Source organism: Manacus vitellinus, unplaced genomic scaffold (genome assembly GCF_001715985.3).
Source record: "Manacus vitellinus isolate BGI_N305 unplaced genomic scaffold, ASM171598v3 scaffold_6_pilon, whole genome shotgun sequence".
Classification (NCBI taxonomy): domain Eukaryota; kingdom Metazoa; phylum Chordata; class Aves; order Passeriformes; family Pipridae; genus Manacus; species Manacus vitellinus.
Window position 1 is genome coordinate 10648895 of NW_021940750.1, and position 16071 is coordinate 10664965.

At 38.4% G+C, this 16071-nt stretch overlaps 1 non-coding gene across 1 annotated transcript; it reads right to left on the minus strand.

Annotated features, from left to right (window-relative positions):
- Positions 1–15479: 15479 nt before the first annotated feature.
- On the minus strand, positions 15480–15551 carry TRNAE-CUC. The gene has a single exon. It is a non-coding gene; the product is annotated as a tRNA-Glu (tRNA).
- Positions 15552–16071: the final 520 nt, after the last annotated feature.

The following is a 16071-nucleotide window of genomic DNA, read 5'->3' on the forward strand; positions in this document are numbered from 1 at the left end:
GTGGGAACCTCTCACAAACCACAGTCTGCATTCTATTATAAAATGGAACAAATTCAGAGAATTTAAGTATGTGAAAAGATTTTCAGATGTGAAAACAGTGCATAGCATTGTAAAGGCACAATCAGACACCGTTGGGCATCAAACTATGTCTGACAAATCTATGTGCTTCCCCAGCTACCTTGTTCTTTCTGCTGACAGAGGTTATAACCTCTCAGCAGAGCAGGACTGGCAGGCATTCCTTATCTATTTCTCTGTGAAGGTAGATAGCTCACAGAATGCACAGGGTAGGCAACAGCCTACGCTGCTCTTCTTTGACAGGGTTAGCTCAGATTCTGCATTTTGCACTGAAGTCTTAAAAGAATGTGTATTAACTACCCACCACTGGATACCTCTTCCTTCATTCTAGAGGACATTCAAATGCAGGGCCCAACAACTTGAAGACCAATCTGTCTATGGTCTAAAATATCATCACATTAAAATTTATTAAGAATGTGGCAGCATTATGACAACTCTAATATTCTTCAAAACTAATATTTTTTCTGGAGCAGCCTTTCCTTTTAAGTTTCATGATGACCTTGTTTTTTTCTCCTCCCTCTCTTTTGGGTAAAAGAAATACAGTTTTCTGGGGACACACAAACAAACATTACAGAAATTAAATACGCATACTTCCCACTGACAGTCTTCTTGAGCTGTTTTTCTTTGTTTGTTTTCTTTTTGGTGATGGTTTGTTTTGGGCTTTTTTTTGGAGGGCGGTTTTGGGGAGTTTTTTTGCATTAGAATGTCATCTCAGAATTTAGAGAACTCAATCATTCTCACAGAAAGCCTGGACTTTTGGGGTTTTTTTATCTGCTCTCAAGGTGTAGTATAAAGTGTGATATAAACTGCTAGTGTGGGTGTCTTAATAAAATCATCTACTCACACTTATTATGAAAAAAAATTTAAAAATCCCTTTCACTTTATAACTTTATAAAGCACGTAAGTCTTTTGTTTTTCTTCTCTGAAAATACCTATGTGAAATGCCATGGCATATATTATCTATAAGAGCAGGTGAGCTAGTCAAATGGTCCCAAACACGCATGCAGTAATAGGCTTGTCCATAAGGCCGTTCATAGAAAGGATGTGTTTTTCACATATATTCACAAGAAACACTCAACATCTTTTAAGTATGGCCAGCCTGCCATTCCCACAGCCAAGGAGCAGATACAGAGCCTGTGCCAAGCCAGTTCCAACACACACAGTTGCAAAGAGCAGTCTCTGAAGTGACAACAAAGCATCAGCAAGCCACCTGTAGGTCACTCAAACACATTTTTAACAACACACATCTGACAAAAAAGCCCAGCTTGTGTTCAGCCTGCACAGACATCACACGAAGGCCAAGGATGACAACAGGGGCCACTGGGGCCTCCAGCTGGAGCTGCCCTGCCCCTGCAGAGCAGGCTTTGGCACCCAGGCAGGTAGGCTGCCCTCTGCTGTGATCGGACCAGGGCTGCATGTGTGGACAGCTGTGTGGCCAGGCAGCACACACGATCCCAAAGGCAGCCTGCTAACAGGATTCTTGTCCAGCTTAGCTGCAACAAGCTGAAGGAGCCTCCTGACAAGAGACCGCTACGAGACACAGATCATCTGGAAAAGTATGATGTGACAGTCCTGTATGAAACTACCCTTGTTGCCAGTGCATTGATTATAAGTACACCTGTGGAATCCTTCCTAGGGAAAAACTTTTTAGGCTCCCGCACCCTACCATCCATTTGTGCTTTTATTCCAGTTTCCCATTTTACATGTCACCTATTGAAAACATTGACTATCATACTTTCTATTCCTCAAATTTCACCTACTCATCACATTTTTATCAAGTTTTCTCCAATGTCTTCCTTGTGTAACACATTTCTCCATCTCAGAGGTCCTTTCCACTGCTTTTTCCATCAGTTTTTTAGTTCTTGCTCTCAGGTTGCCCTGACTAGGCTCTAAAATAGCTCTGCTCAATTCTTTCTCTTCTACCAATCACTAGATCTGAGAGTACTTCTGGGAGCTCCAGACATTTTCCATCATCTGCTAAGTCCTCCCTCCCTTCCTGAGATCCTGCCAAAGGGAGCAGAGTGGCCACTGGACTTAAAGGGTCAGTAACACTGTGCAAGGGTTTTGTTAAATAAATTTTCCTTAAAAATAGACTGCCCAGCTCTGTTTGTTACAGTACCCTGATATTTTTAGACTCTTGACTAAATAATAAGAAAAACAAAGCTCGGATAAATTCACCATCTGATTCTTAAACCAGCAGTCTGAAAGAGCATTTCCTCCTCCAGTGACAGCTGAATTGAGCTCTTTTTGCTTAAGTTCTCGTTTGGCTTCTATAGTTGGATAATGCTTTGTTTGTGTTTTAAAGCTTATTTATTAGGCAGTTTCTCCAGCCACTCATCACTATACTCTTTCTTTCAGTGGTACACACTTGAGATGGCAGATTTACTAACAAATCAGAATATTTGACACCAACAAGAAAAATACCCACTGGCTCTTTTTAACCAAAGAAAGAAGCAGAAAATAACCTAATGTGACATTAGTTACCAAATAATTAATGGTAAAAAAAGGTTTAGTCATTGGACCATCACATCTTTAGCTATATGCTTCTGCATAGAAGTCTAGCCATTGGATTGCTTTACATTAAAATAATAATGCTTCTTTGATATGCCACACAGCTGAGAGTCTTTAAAAAACCATAATTTTGTCACAGAACTAATTCTTAGTATGATAGACCTTAGTTGCTTTGTTCTCTAATACACTGTCACACAGAAGCTCCTGATGGTCAGATTTAATCATGACTAGCCTTTAGGAAACCACAGCTAAGATTTTCTTAAGTCCATGTAACCAAGTTTTTTGTGACTTCATTCATAAGTGTTGTTTGAAATTAGGCAATCTGTCTTTCTCCACATGCTAGAATATTTTAGCAGTAATTCTAAACTGCCTCAAATATATGTTGCAAAATGTTCTGCATCCATGTGGTTTTTATATTCCAAATACCCATTTGTGTTTCCATATTACAAATGTACATGGCAGAATCTAATAAGTCTAATTGTTACTGTCGTGTTGCCCATTAATGTCGTGACTGTAAGTCTAGGCAAAAGGCAATACTTTATTAATTCTGAGCCATCATGACTGCAAGAAAAAAAGTAGCATAGCAGATCAATAAATTAACCTGTGAAATCTAGGTGCAGCAAGGTTATGGACAACATAGTCAGAGGGCTATAGGCTGGCAAAAGGGAGTTAAGATCTGTGGAAAGACTGTGCTATTTTTCCATCATATGCCCATGTTAACAGCCAACAGCACTGAGAGTAGTTATACCAAAGTATGCTGTGGTATTGAGGGAAGAGGACAGATATCTGGACAGGTGTGCTGGTTTTGGCTAGGGTAGACAGTAGCTAGTACAGGGTTATGGTTTAGATTTTTGCTGAACACAATGTTGATAATACAGAGATGTTTTTATTATTGCTGAGCAGGGTTTACACAGAGCCAAGGCGTTTTCTGCTTTTTGTACTGCCACTCTGGTAAGGGGGCTGGAGGTGCATGGGAGGCTGGGAGGAGACACAGCCAGAACAGGTGACCCAAACTGACCAAAACAATATTCCATAATATATGACATCATGCTCAGTATATAAAGTAGGGAGCGAAGGAGGAAAGGGTGGATGTTTTGAGTTGTCCTCCCAAGTACCCATTACTGCATGACGGGACCCTGCTCTCCTGGAGACGGCTGAACACCTACCTGCCCATGGGAAGCAGTGAATGAATTCCTTGTTTTGCTTTGCTTGTATGCATGGCTTTTGTTTTCCCTATTCAACAGCCTTTATCTCAACCCTCTTGTTTTCTAGCTTTTACCCTTCCGATTCACTCCCCGATGCCACTGGTGAGAGAGCAGCTGCATGGGGCTTGGTTGCTGGCTGGAATTAAACCACAACAACAGGTCATAGCAGACAATGCTGTGTTAGCAGTGAATGTTGAAACAATTGTCATGATAGATTATTACAGAACACCAGAGTCAGTGAGAGCTTTAACAACTCAAGCAATCAGCAACAAAGGCAGCCAAACTGTTATATTCACCATCAACATTGAAGTTATACATGGCAAAGGAAGGACAGAAGAAAGAAAGAAGAAAGAGAAGGAGGGAAGGAATGAAGGTGGGAAGGAGGGAAGAATGGGAGGGAGAGAGAGAAGGAAGGAGGGAGAGAGAGAAGGAAGGAGGGACGGAGGGATCGATGGAGGAACAGAGGAAGGGAGGAATGGAAAGAAGGAGACGCTTTGGAAATAGTTTTAAATTCGCATACAAGAAAACACTACACAAACAAAGAAAAAAGATCAAACTAAGAAGAGAATCTTAAAAATCTAAGGCTAACTTCAGCACACAATGTTTCTTGAGAATCCAGGTTCACATACCTAATTCACACATATGAAACATGTCTCTGACCAAGTCCCCACATAATACAGTGCAGCCTTTCAACTAAGTGCTTTAATGCTTCATGGGAAATTTTATCTATGAAGCCATCTCAGAGTGTAGAATGGGAATGTTCCCATTCTCAAGAGGTAATCTGTATACCCTGGAGATATGTACAACTCCAGAAAAGCACATTTCAGTGTAAAAATGAAAAGAAACCCTTCAACAAACCAAATCAAAACATTTTTGTTTGACAATATTGAGATATGTGATTTTAATTTAAAAACAAAACACATGACAAAATATGGTTATTCCCGTGTACTCATTTTGGGATGTTTCATTGCAAACAAGAAGAAAAATTATATTTCAGTTACTTGCTTTGGTAGGAATTGAAATCAAGCAATGAAATGTTGACATTTCCTACTGAGTGGACCGTCCCATTTGTATCAAGTCTAGAAAACAACTGTTTCTTTTTCAAGGAAATATCTCATTCAGCTAAGCAAAGGTTATTGCAGCTATCATCTCTGACACAGAAATACTTAGTGGCAACTCGGTTTGTGAAAGAATAAAATAGATTCTAAGTCCACTTGCATAAATCAATGAAGTGCAAATGCCAGAAACTTTGTTGTGCAATTATTCTTCTGCACTGCACAACAATAAAAGATCATTGGCTAGAATATTGGAAGACTTGTTATCTAAGTGCTTTGAAACACAACTAAGCCACCCCGGAGCAGATAAAGCATGGCAACAATCCCCACACTATTTCTCCACATGACAATGAAGCATAAACATGTGGTTATTTATTTGTCTTCTGCTGAAGTCTTTCACATTTACTGCAGAATAAGACTGTGCAAACAAGCAGAACAGTTGACCCACAGTAATGTTTTCAAGCAATGAATTTTCCATATGTCAAATTGCTCAATAAGCAATAAACTACACAAAAAGCTTTGTTTTTTTCAGGTGTCACTACCTCAAAGTTCATAGCTAATGTGCCTTCAATGACTGTTGAACAACTCCAAGCACTGTCAGTCCTAATAAACAAGAACAGAATTTTGTTATTGTTTTGCGTTGAGAAGAGCGTGATGAGGGAAATATTTGGATACAAATGAGAGTGCATCAAGATATGAACGAGTTTCTAGGAGGTTTTATTTAACTTGTTTATTAAGACTGGAATTTAGCTCAGCACAAAACTTTCTGTGACTTTCTGGAAAAATTTTTCAGTCAAATGTAGAACAGCTGTGCTCTCCTGGAGTTGCATTAAAAAACAATATCTGTCACAGAAAACTAGTAAAAAGAGTTTATTCAGTTGAATGCATTTTTTGATGTAGCAGGAAACTGCAGAATGTATCTTAAAATTATGCCATTTTGGCATATTGTCAGTGGGTCAAGAAGGAACTTGTATCTGATTCCCCCCATGTATTCAGAAGACCATATTGTAGTCAAAATGATGTTTCACAGCTGTAGTAACTGAGAAATAAGCTGCTGTTGAGTTTTCTTAAGCCATAAAGAATGGCTCCTGCTTGCATGGTGCAAAGGAATAGAACAGACATGGTTAAATGAAACACTATCAGAAGCTTTGGACTGAGTCCCAACCACATGCAACATTAGGCTTAGCAGAACATATCCCAAGATTATTTGATTGATAAGACATGGAGCTACCTAATGTATTCCTTCCCCCCAAAATGACAGAATTTCTGTCCTAACTGTGAAAACAAGAATTCTGATAAGGCATCACTTGAATTTCAAAAATCAACATCCATGCTGTAAAGTGGTCATACTAACAGATGATAAATTTCTAACTAGAGCAGCTCTAGTGAAGTCAAGCTCTGAATTAGTTCAAAACTGCTTTGAACTTAACATTTTGCTTGTAACAATCTGTTGAAAAAGGTGCCATGATCAGCACCATTTATTCTGGTTTTCTTCCAGGTTCTATCAGCATCCAACCAAAATAAATAAAGTTTACATGAAACTCTGGAATTTCTCCTTATGATGTTCATCATTAGTACCAGAGTTTTATAGACCAGTCATAAGGTGTTTTATGTTTTAATTTATAGTCTGCATGCAAGAAATTAACACGTAAAGTACAATGGTTAAAATCCCAGTCTGAGATATTAACACCTGATCAGCTGTTATTTAATATGGAGCTACCTTGATCCCTGTCATCCAGATAAATATCTCCAAGTTTATCCTTTCATCTGGAATTTAGAAATGCACGGTTGATCCACTCTTTGAATAACCTGACTTAGCTCCTTGAGTGTATTTCTCCTTGCTCCATGTGCATGTTTTAACCAGGATAAACAGGTGAGCTCTTTGGTTACAGCCATTGTACCTTATGGAGTTATCTGAAGTAGAGAAAGAAGAACTGAGAATGACTGCATCGTGCCTTACTGGCTTGCAAGTCCTGGACTCTTTCCTAAGCCCTAAAGGCATAGGAAGGCTCTGACAATATGACATAATGATCTTAGAAGTCTTCTGTTCCTGGATTTAGTACAGTTTGTTATGCTGGTTGTTTGAGGGGGACCTGCAGAGTGTTCAGTTTACATTTGTGTATTTAAAAATTCAAATAATACCTAAAACAAGACTCTACAGATTTCTGGAATGTGTATAGGGCATGAATCTAGATAAATTACTAAGTTCTGTATCCCCATCCATCTTCCTCTCCCTCCCCCCCCCCAAAAAAAAAAGGTTTAAGTGAATTAAAGAATAGGCAAAATATAAAAAAAAAAATGCCAGAGAAAAATGGAGAGAGAATGAGAGCAATACTGTGATATCCTATCAAAGAGGTACTTGGACATAGAGTGTAATTATCTGTATTTAAAAAAAATTGTGATTGGACGTCCTTATATGTTCAATAAAGATGCAAAATCTATCCAGTTACTTGAAACAGAACTAGAAAATTTAGATTAGAACTAAAATTCGCTTCTTATTAAACAATGAGGATAAAGATCTAGTGGATTACCTAAGGTCCTAGCAGATTTATTCTTACTGTAAATGTCTGTTCGCTTGTTTCTAAACTAAATGCTGCAACTCAAATGAGGACTAGTCAGGGTAGTACTTTGTTTATTTTTTTCAATGGAAAATTCTATTCACAACAGTCCCCCTAGTTTTGCAATCAATCACAGTTTTATCACACCTTTGTGTATTTGATAGTTTGACTACATCAATCACTGAATATGGTAGCTATTATTCAGAGAATCCCAAGAAAATTCTTTTTAGACGGAGGGATTACTGTGGAAATACCAGCTGTTAATACAGCGGTGTTAGCAATGTGCACTGTACTAGGCTGGATGTTTTCATTCAGAAACAGGTCAGCATGGGAGAGATGTGAAGATACTTTCCTACCACATCTCCAGTGTCGTTGTGCACAAATGTCCATTTTGAGTGACAACCTATGTTTCCCCGTAAGATATCTTTGGGGTTAGACTAATCCTTTGGGCACTAATACAAAAGACAGAATCAATCCCAACTTCTCTTTTCAAGATGCCTTCTGATCTAGCCAAAACAATCATGGAACTGATCTAAAAATCAGAAACTGCAGTTTTAGTTAGCATTCTGAAAGAGATGGGTTAGAGACAGAAACCTACATTGTTTTCTTCCTAAATCCAGGTAGTGTTGTTTTTAGGGATAGCCACTTGATTTTTTCCCAAAGATAACCCTTCCCCCTTTTTTACCCCCCCATATTTATTTTTCCTCTGTCCTCATGATGGTTTGCTTAACCATATTCCTGTGCATGTGCACTATGAACATATGTGCATTATAAGGGCCCATGTAACTTTTCAGTAATAGTACTAAAAGCAAAAATCCAGGGGAAATAAGGACACGCCATTAAAAGCAAGATTCCTATAAAGCTCTGTCTTTCCCAGCTAGGTGTGATATTGTTTATGAAGCAGCAGGAGGATACTCATTTTCTGGCTTCCAACGTTCTGTCTGCCCTGGGAAATTTAATCTAGGTAACAGTAGGCAAAAATATTATACTTTGACCAGATTTCACATACCGTGAAGAAAGAAAAGGTTGGGACATATCTATTTTTAACCAAAAAGTTTCTAAAAATGATTCATTTTTGTGTTCTTGCTCAGTAAAGAAAATAAAAAAGTATTACTTTTTGTGGTAAGCCACACAAAAATAAAAATCTGTTGGACTTTGATTGGAAAGAAAGAGCAACACAGAAATAATACGCCCAGTAGCAGATTCAAAACATAATAAATCTTTTTTTTCTCTTTTATTTTTACTTTTTATTTTTGAACATCAAGGATTGTCAAATTCTAACCTTTTGCCTGAAGAAGCTGAGTTGACTTTTGTCCAAGTATGGACATGCGAAGAGAAAGAATTAGCTGACAGGGTAAGGGCAATTTGGTTTACACTGCTTTACCTCCAGGAGTTAAGAAACATGATAAAGATGCCATTAGACCCCCCTGGGTTTTCTCCAGGTTTTCAGCAGGCTTACATACGAAAACAAGACAGGGAATATAAACTACAGTTCAGTTTACTCAGTGTATGACTGTCACCACAGAAGGGACTTTCAGAATTGTGCTGTTGATTTAGGATTAGATTTACATGAGTGACTTTTGTTTATTTTATTAATGTATCCTAATAAAATGGGTTTGATATGACACCTATCATGGTGGCACTTAAGTGCCTTTGTATCTGTCTCACATTGCATCATCTCTTGTCCCTCCTGAGAAACAGAAAGCAAATTATCTTATTTCTATTCTTACTTGAATGCCTTCACAATATTTTCCTTGTATGATCAATGATTTAGAGAAAGTACAGCCTAACAGATTTAACAAAGAACTGAAAAACAAGAACTCATGTTTAATTTATCACTAAAGATATACTCAGCCCTTGGCAATAATAACACTGTTCACTTTGTGAACATTTCCCAGCTGTGTCAGACAGAAGAGTTTGACAGTACTAATCCAACAGTATTAATATTAAGATTACTTAATAGGCCTCATTTTCTTTTTCCTTGGCCTCATGGATTATTCAGATCAGACTACAATGCAATCTATTTGCTAGTTTCATCTATATAAGATATAGATTAAAGCTTGGTAAGTTTGCATGAAACAGTGCAGATGCAAAGCACTAGTTGAACTCCATGTATTTTCACTGTTCTAAAATGGGACTGTCTTTATTTGAAGCATAAGCAGAAGTATTCTTGAAGGTCAGAAACATGACAGATAACTTGCAAGTTTGCAAGCCACAATGAGTCTTCCTTGGCAATATATTCTATATTTGTAACATACCACAAAAAATCCAAAGATCATGCCGCTTCTGTTGTTAGAAGATAGATCCTACATCAATTTATTCTTTCTGTCATCAAGAGATTTGTTTTCAAAACTAGGTGTTACACCATATTGTGGCATTTGTGACAGCAGCAAGAAAGGCATGGTGTTTGTTTTCCTGATGTGGTATGTTACCCTACTTGTTCTACAAATATGTGTGTATAAAAATAAAGACTTAACTATGACTTCTAAACTTAAGTGACTGTATAACATTCAGCTATGGAAAGCAACAAAAAATAGCAAAGTCTTCAACAGGAAAAAAAATGTAGTCTTTTCTTATAATAGGCTACAGCAATTCTGCAGTCAAAGGGGCAGAAATTTTATGTCAATCTTTCCAAAGTTCCTATATCTACGTGACTGCCAGTAGCAGATGACTTTACAGAGCAGGATGTAGAATGAAGGGTGATGTATGTCTTGCATCATCCACAAAATTTCAGAATTTGATTGTGCAATATTAATTTTTTTTCAAAAATGCTAAAATTATTTCATTAATCTGGGAATGTTACTTTTCCAATGTTCTGCATATTCTTGAGACAAAAATATCCTGCAATACTAGACGTCAGATACATAGTATGGCACAGTTTTTCAAAATTACTTTGTAAAAAAAATATTTCAGCTTAATACTGGCTGGTCTACAGATGCCTCCCTAAGACAAAGGAAACACTGCCATATTTATAAAGAGATATGTTAGTCCTTCTTTAGATTATTAGATATCCGATTTGACATACAGAACATTGGTTTCCTGGCAAAATCAGCCATGTTTTGGTCACTTCCAACCATGTATGATGAATGCCTGGGATTTCCCAGTACCTCCAAAATCAAGAACATATTTTTTTCAATTGATCCTAAGATAATTGAAACAATTGAAACAATAATTATATATCAACAGAAGGGGGAGAGACTAAAAACTCTTTACCATACTGAGCTGAATGACAAAAGTGTAGTGTAATATCTGAATGAAAAAAAGCAAATTTACTTGTTCAGATCCTTGAAAAGTTCTTCCGCTGATTACAGGTAAAACACAGACTTTAACAAAAGTGTCACTTCATTACAAACACAGATAAACCTTCTGTCTTCTCTGTCAGCTGTACTGAAACACCCCCAAACACTACAATCAGTATTATTTGTATATGCTAGCTGACATATAGACAGATAGGGCCTCTGCTTAAAAGCAAAGATCACGCAAATTTCTACTCTACCCCATGCTTTGGATGTGACAGATATGACTAATAAAACTTTACAATACTGCTTGATTTACCATTCATTATTTTTTAACCAAAATCAGTCAAGTCAGACTTCCATTTTTAAAATTAAATTTATTTACCTACAAATAGATGCCCTTGTAATGGAAAACATAAGGAGTTCAAAAAAGCTGAATTTAAAAAAAAGAAAATCCCTCTCTTTTTTTTCCTTTCTTCTACTCCAAACCAGACATTCTCCATCCTTTAATTCTGTTCCCATCAGGCCTCCTGCTTTAGAGACACAAGCCCTAAAACGTAACTCTTAGTTGTTCATATGAGAGGGTTTCACATTACTCTGTAGGGCCAGACAAATAATTACAGTCAGACCCAGCAATGAGTTGAACTGTTCTATGCCATAGAAATCTAGAGTGAATCCAACCAATGTGCCTTTTACATGGAATGTGAGGCAATCTGCATCAGAATAGTTGGCAAAGTCTCAGGAACCATCGAAAATTACCATTTACTGAAATTCTACTGGAGGCTGAGAGAGGTGAAGTTCAGTCTGGCTCAGCTCAACAGACCAAGATGCATTACAGTTGGAGTCCTATCTGTGACTCCTGCCAGATCATTCATGGTATTATACAAAGCCCTTTACTGTGCCTGACTACATGAAAAGTGGTAATGACAGCTGTTTTTCTGCCTGACTCTGTCTGGGGACCATTTTATATTCCAGAGCATTAAACAGTTGATGTAGACTTGTATATGTCAGATTTTTTTAGAGGTACAGAGGCCTAAAGCTGACCTCCCATGCACTGTATGCTGCTGTGCATGAATTCCAGCTACTACCTGGCTCAGCCCACTGAGTTAGATCCAGGATGGATCTGGAAAATCAGAATTTTGAAATAATGGACTGCTAGGTTTCTCTTGATTCATTCCAGGGGGAAGTTTGTTTGGAAGAAATATATTTTTGGGTAAAGCTATCTTTAATTTCCATTTTGGTGCACTAGTTCATGCAGTACTGTCATTGAACATAAGCCAAATTCTCCCTTCAGCTATATTTGTGCACACTGTATCAGCAAGCAGCCTCAGGTTGCTTTGGTTCATTGTAACTCATCAGTGAATTTGGTTAAGTTGTTTTAGTTCATACAGGCAATTGTCAACCATTTAAACTTGGTTGAGCTACTTGTGGATTTATTTCTGGACTACCACAAAAGTACTACCTTCTAGCTCAAAGAAAATGGAGCACAAGAAATCTTGTAAATTATTTCAATAGGCTACTCAAACTCCTCTGGCCAAGGAGCACAGCAGACCAAACTATACAATTCAGGAAAAGGTTGGCTTTATTGGCACTTGGGCAAAAGAGACAGTACAAACTTTATCTTGTGAACTTTGAAAATGTTTATATCATATTAATCCCTTTTACATTTCTGAAATGCAAATAGTAGAGACTTGCTCTTACATTCCTTACTAAAGGGAAGTTTTACAATGTCTGAGTGGGGAAAAAAAGACAGTGACTCTGGGTCTTATTCTCATCTTTCTTAGTGCATATCAAATGCAAACTGACTTAACATGTAAGAGGATTTCAGAATCAAGGTTATTAATAAAAATTATAATTATGAATACCTAGTATTGATTTGATATCAAAACTCTCCTATTCTAAGCAATTTTCTCAGTGTACCTGTAAATGTTTTACTAAATATGTGCTGACTTTATTAGAAAGCCAACTAATAAGCAACCTAGTAAGGGAATAACATCGACTGTATGGACTTCTACCAGCCCAGCCACAACAGCTTAATAGAAAAATACAACTCTAGGCCTGCATGACCTGTTGTGATGACACTGTCCATTCCCTAGCAGGATTGACACAAATCAAACACATTTGAGATGCTGGTGACTCAACCCTGAAATAGAGCCCGTAAGTAAATTCGGACTTGTAGAGAGAATTGTTATAGCTGATATTGGACTGTACAAACTGTTTGTTTCATAAAGCTCTTCCTGTTAATCATCATACATTTCTATTGAATGGGGTTTTGACAATGTTTAATAATATAGTAGGTGAAAAGCCTAAGACGGTTCAAATTAAAGATAAGATTGACTCATTCTAGCACAGGTTTAAATGATCCTGTGTTTTTCCAACAAGCCTGTTTCTCAGTAGTAACACTTTTCTGTTCAATGCACTCCCAATGGTAATGGAAAGCAAAGTCAAGAGAACTTTCCGTACTACATGAATAAAACCCACTATGCATGATGTGGTTAAGCACAAAATTAGGAAATTACTTGCCTCTAGAAAAAAAGACAACATATAAGAAAGTAGACACTAGGCAATATCTGTAACAAACAGCAAGTGATTATTCTGTTCAAATGCAAATCTGTCACTTCATAACTGGGTCAGGTACAGACCTACACATTCTCCATGGTAGAATATTCATGATAAAAAGAGACATTACTCAGTCTCTTGTGTTTGGAATATACTTAACTGAGTCAGAGGATCATTAGAGCCTGCAGAGTACGAACATCCAGATACAGGACTTTGGCAGGGGCCTCTGAACATACACTTGGAGAGCAGTTCCAGTTTTCAAGCTCTTCAGAGATAGTTTACTGGACACATGTAGTTTCCCAGAAATATCCTTTGTTTTTAATGGGAAATGGCATCCATGACTTCAGACTGTCTCACAATCCTAAAAAAATCATCCATTTCTCATTCAACTGGAGGGTTTCTGGGTAGTTCCAGGCTGAATTATGAATTCCCTATTTGTGAGGGCCAAGGTTCAATCCTGCTCATAGATTTGTGGAACAAAGAGGAAATGCACTTTCTCTTAGAGCTCAACATACAGTACTTCACTTTAGGATTTTAACTATTCAAGACTATAAAAACATAGACAAAAATAGGCAGAGAAAGACTCTTCACAGGAATCTGAAATGAAATACAGAGAAAAGACTAAATAAAATAGATGTGCACACTCATGTTCTTTATTCTCCATCAGTTTTCCCACTAATCCAGAGATATTTAGGCTCTAATCAGAGCTAAGATGATTAGAATTCCCCTGCACTTTACTCATTTTTTAAATTATGACTCTTCCGTTCACAGTTTACATATTTTCATTTAACTTCCTTGAATCTATAGCTAAACTTTCCCTCCTCCTGTCATTATAATTAATCCTCCTGTGCCCAAGCTACTTTATATTCCAAGAGACATAGGCACACACATATTCTCCTGGGATTTTAAAGACAAGGATCAACATATTCTGCTGGTTCAGACTTTTCCACCTGAGAAGAAATTATGGTTCTGTTCCTCACATCTTTAGTCATTACACTGTCCCAACATACTTTTGTCAAAGTATTTGTCCATTAAGATTTTACCCATGACCTTGACCTTCTCCTTCATCCAGCAGATGTGCAGGAGCTGAAGTTGTCAACTGACTGACCCTATGTTGAAGACATTAGCTGTATAACAGTATGATGGTAAGACAACCATAATCTAAAATTCATAAATAGCAGTTTCTAAAAATCATCATATCCTTGAACTAGACCATGACAATAAAGAACAATCAGCGGAACTACTATTACAGTAATACTCGTTATCTCCTTCTTTCTATAAGGCTTTCTGTGGACCTAAGTGAAGAGATCATGAAGAGGAATATTTTCTTCCTTTCAGTGTGGGCTATTGTGAGAAGGAGAGAGATGTGTGTATTTCGTGGTTACTTCTTTGTATTGGGTTTGCATGGCAAGGTTTTGGTAGTGGGAGTGCTGCAGGGGTGGGTTCTATGAGAAGCTGCCAGAAGCTTCCCCTATATCACATAGAGCCAATGCCATCTGGCTCCAAGACAGACCTGCTGCTGGCCAAGACCGAACCCATCAGGGACAGTACTAGCAGCACGAGTATGGGATAACATATTTAAGACGGGGAACCTGTTGGAACAGGCTCCTGGCAGAAACTGTGAATCTGTTGGGAGAGGAGCTCATGTTGCAGCAGGATTGCTGGCAGGTGACCCTGTGAGTGACCCATGCTGGAACAGTCTGTTCCTGAAGGACTGTAACCTGTGGAATGGATCCATTCTGGAGCAGTCTGTGAATGCAATCTGTGGGAAGGACCCATGTTGAAGAAGTTCATGGAGGACTATCTCCCATAGGAGGGACCCCACACTGGATCAGGTGAGGTGTGAGGAGGAAGGAGACAACGAGTGTTGAACTGACTTCAATCCTCATTCTCTGTCCCCTTCTGCCACTGCAGGGGAGGAGGAGTAGCAATCATTAGTGAAGTTGAGCCCAGGGGGAAGGAGGGGTGGGGAGAAGGTGAGGGAGGGAAGTGTTTGAAGTGTTAGGTTTTATTATCTCATTCATCATCATCATCATGGCCAGTCTTCGCGAGTGAAGATTTGGGAAAGGTCTTTACCCTTCGAGCCTGCGCAGTGGATTTTTTAGATGAGACACAGTGTGTGCTGAACTGAGCCCACCCTTTAATCCTGAGGTTCATCTGCCGGGGCCGAGCGAGCTTGGACGGTGGCAGTGAGGTCCTCAGGATGTAGGTTTGTTTAGAGTGACCTTCTCATAGATGGATGGCCTTACAGGGCTGACGAGTTCCATGTGCCCGGGGAAGTCCCCTGACCGGGAATCGAACCCGGGCCGCGGAGGTGAGAGCTCCGCATCCTAACCACTAGACCACCAGGGGGCCATTATCTCATTACTCTACTCTTATTTGATTGGCAATAAATTAATTTTCCCCATGTTGGTCCTGTTTTTCTGTGACAGTAATAGGAGAGTGATCTTTCAATGTTCTTAGCTCGAGGCTTTTCTGATATTTCTTTCTCCCCTGTGCAGCTGAGGAGGGAAGTGACAGGCTTTGGTGGACACCTGGCACTTAGTCAGGGTCAACTCCCCACACTCCCCTTTTGTATTTACTGACATGATGGACAGGGTATACAGAAAATCTGGCTTAAAGCAGTCAGAGATGGATTTCAGAGGGAAAATGAGTATAGCATGATTTTTATACTATCCTAGACTCTATGATTTAAGACTAAGAAGGAGATATTAAAAAACAACAACAAAAAAACCAAAACCAAAACCAAACCAAACAAAAACAAAACAAAACAAAACAAAACAAAAAACACACACACAGAAAAAAAAACCACAAAAAACCCCTCCCAAAAATATTTCTTTCATTAACAAGTCTGTCAAGAAATCTGGAAATA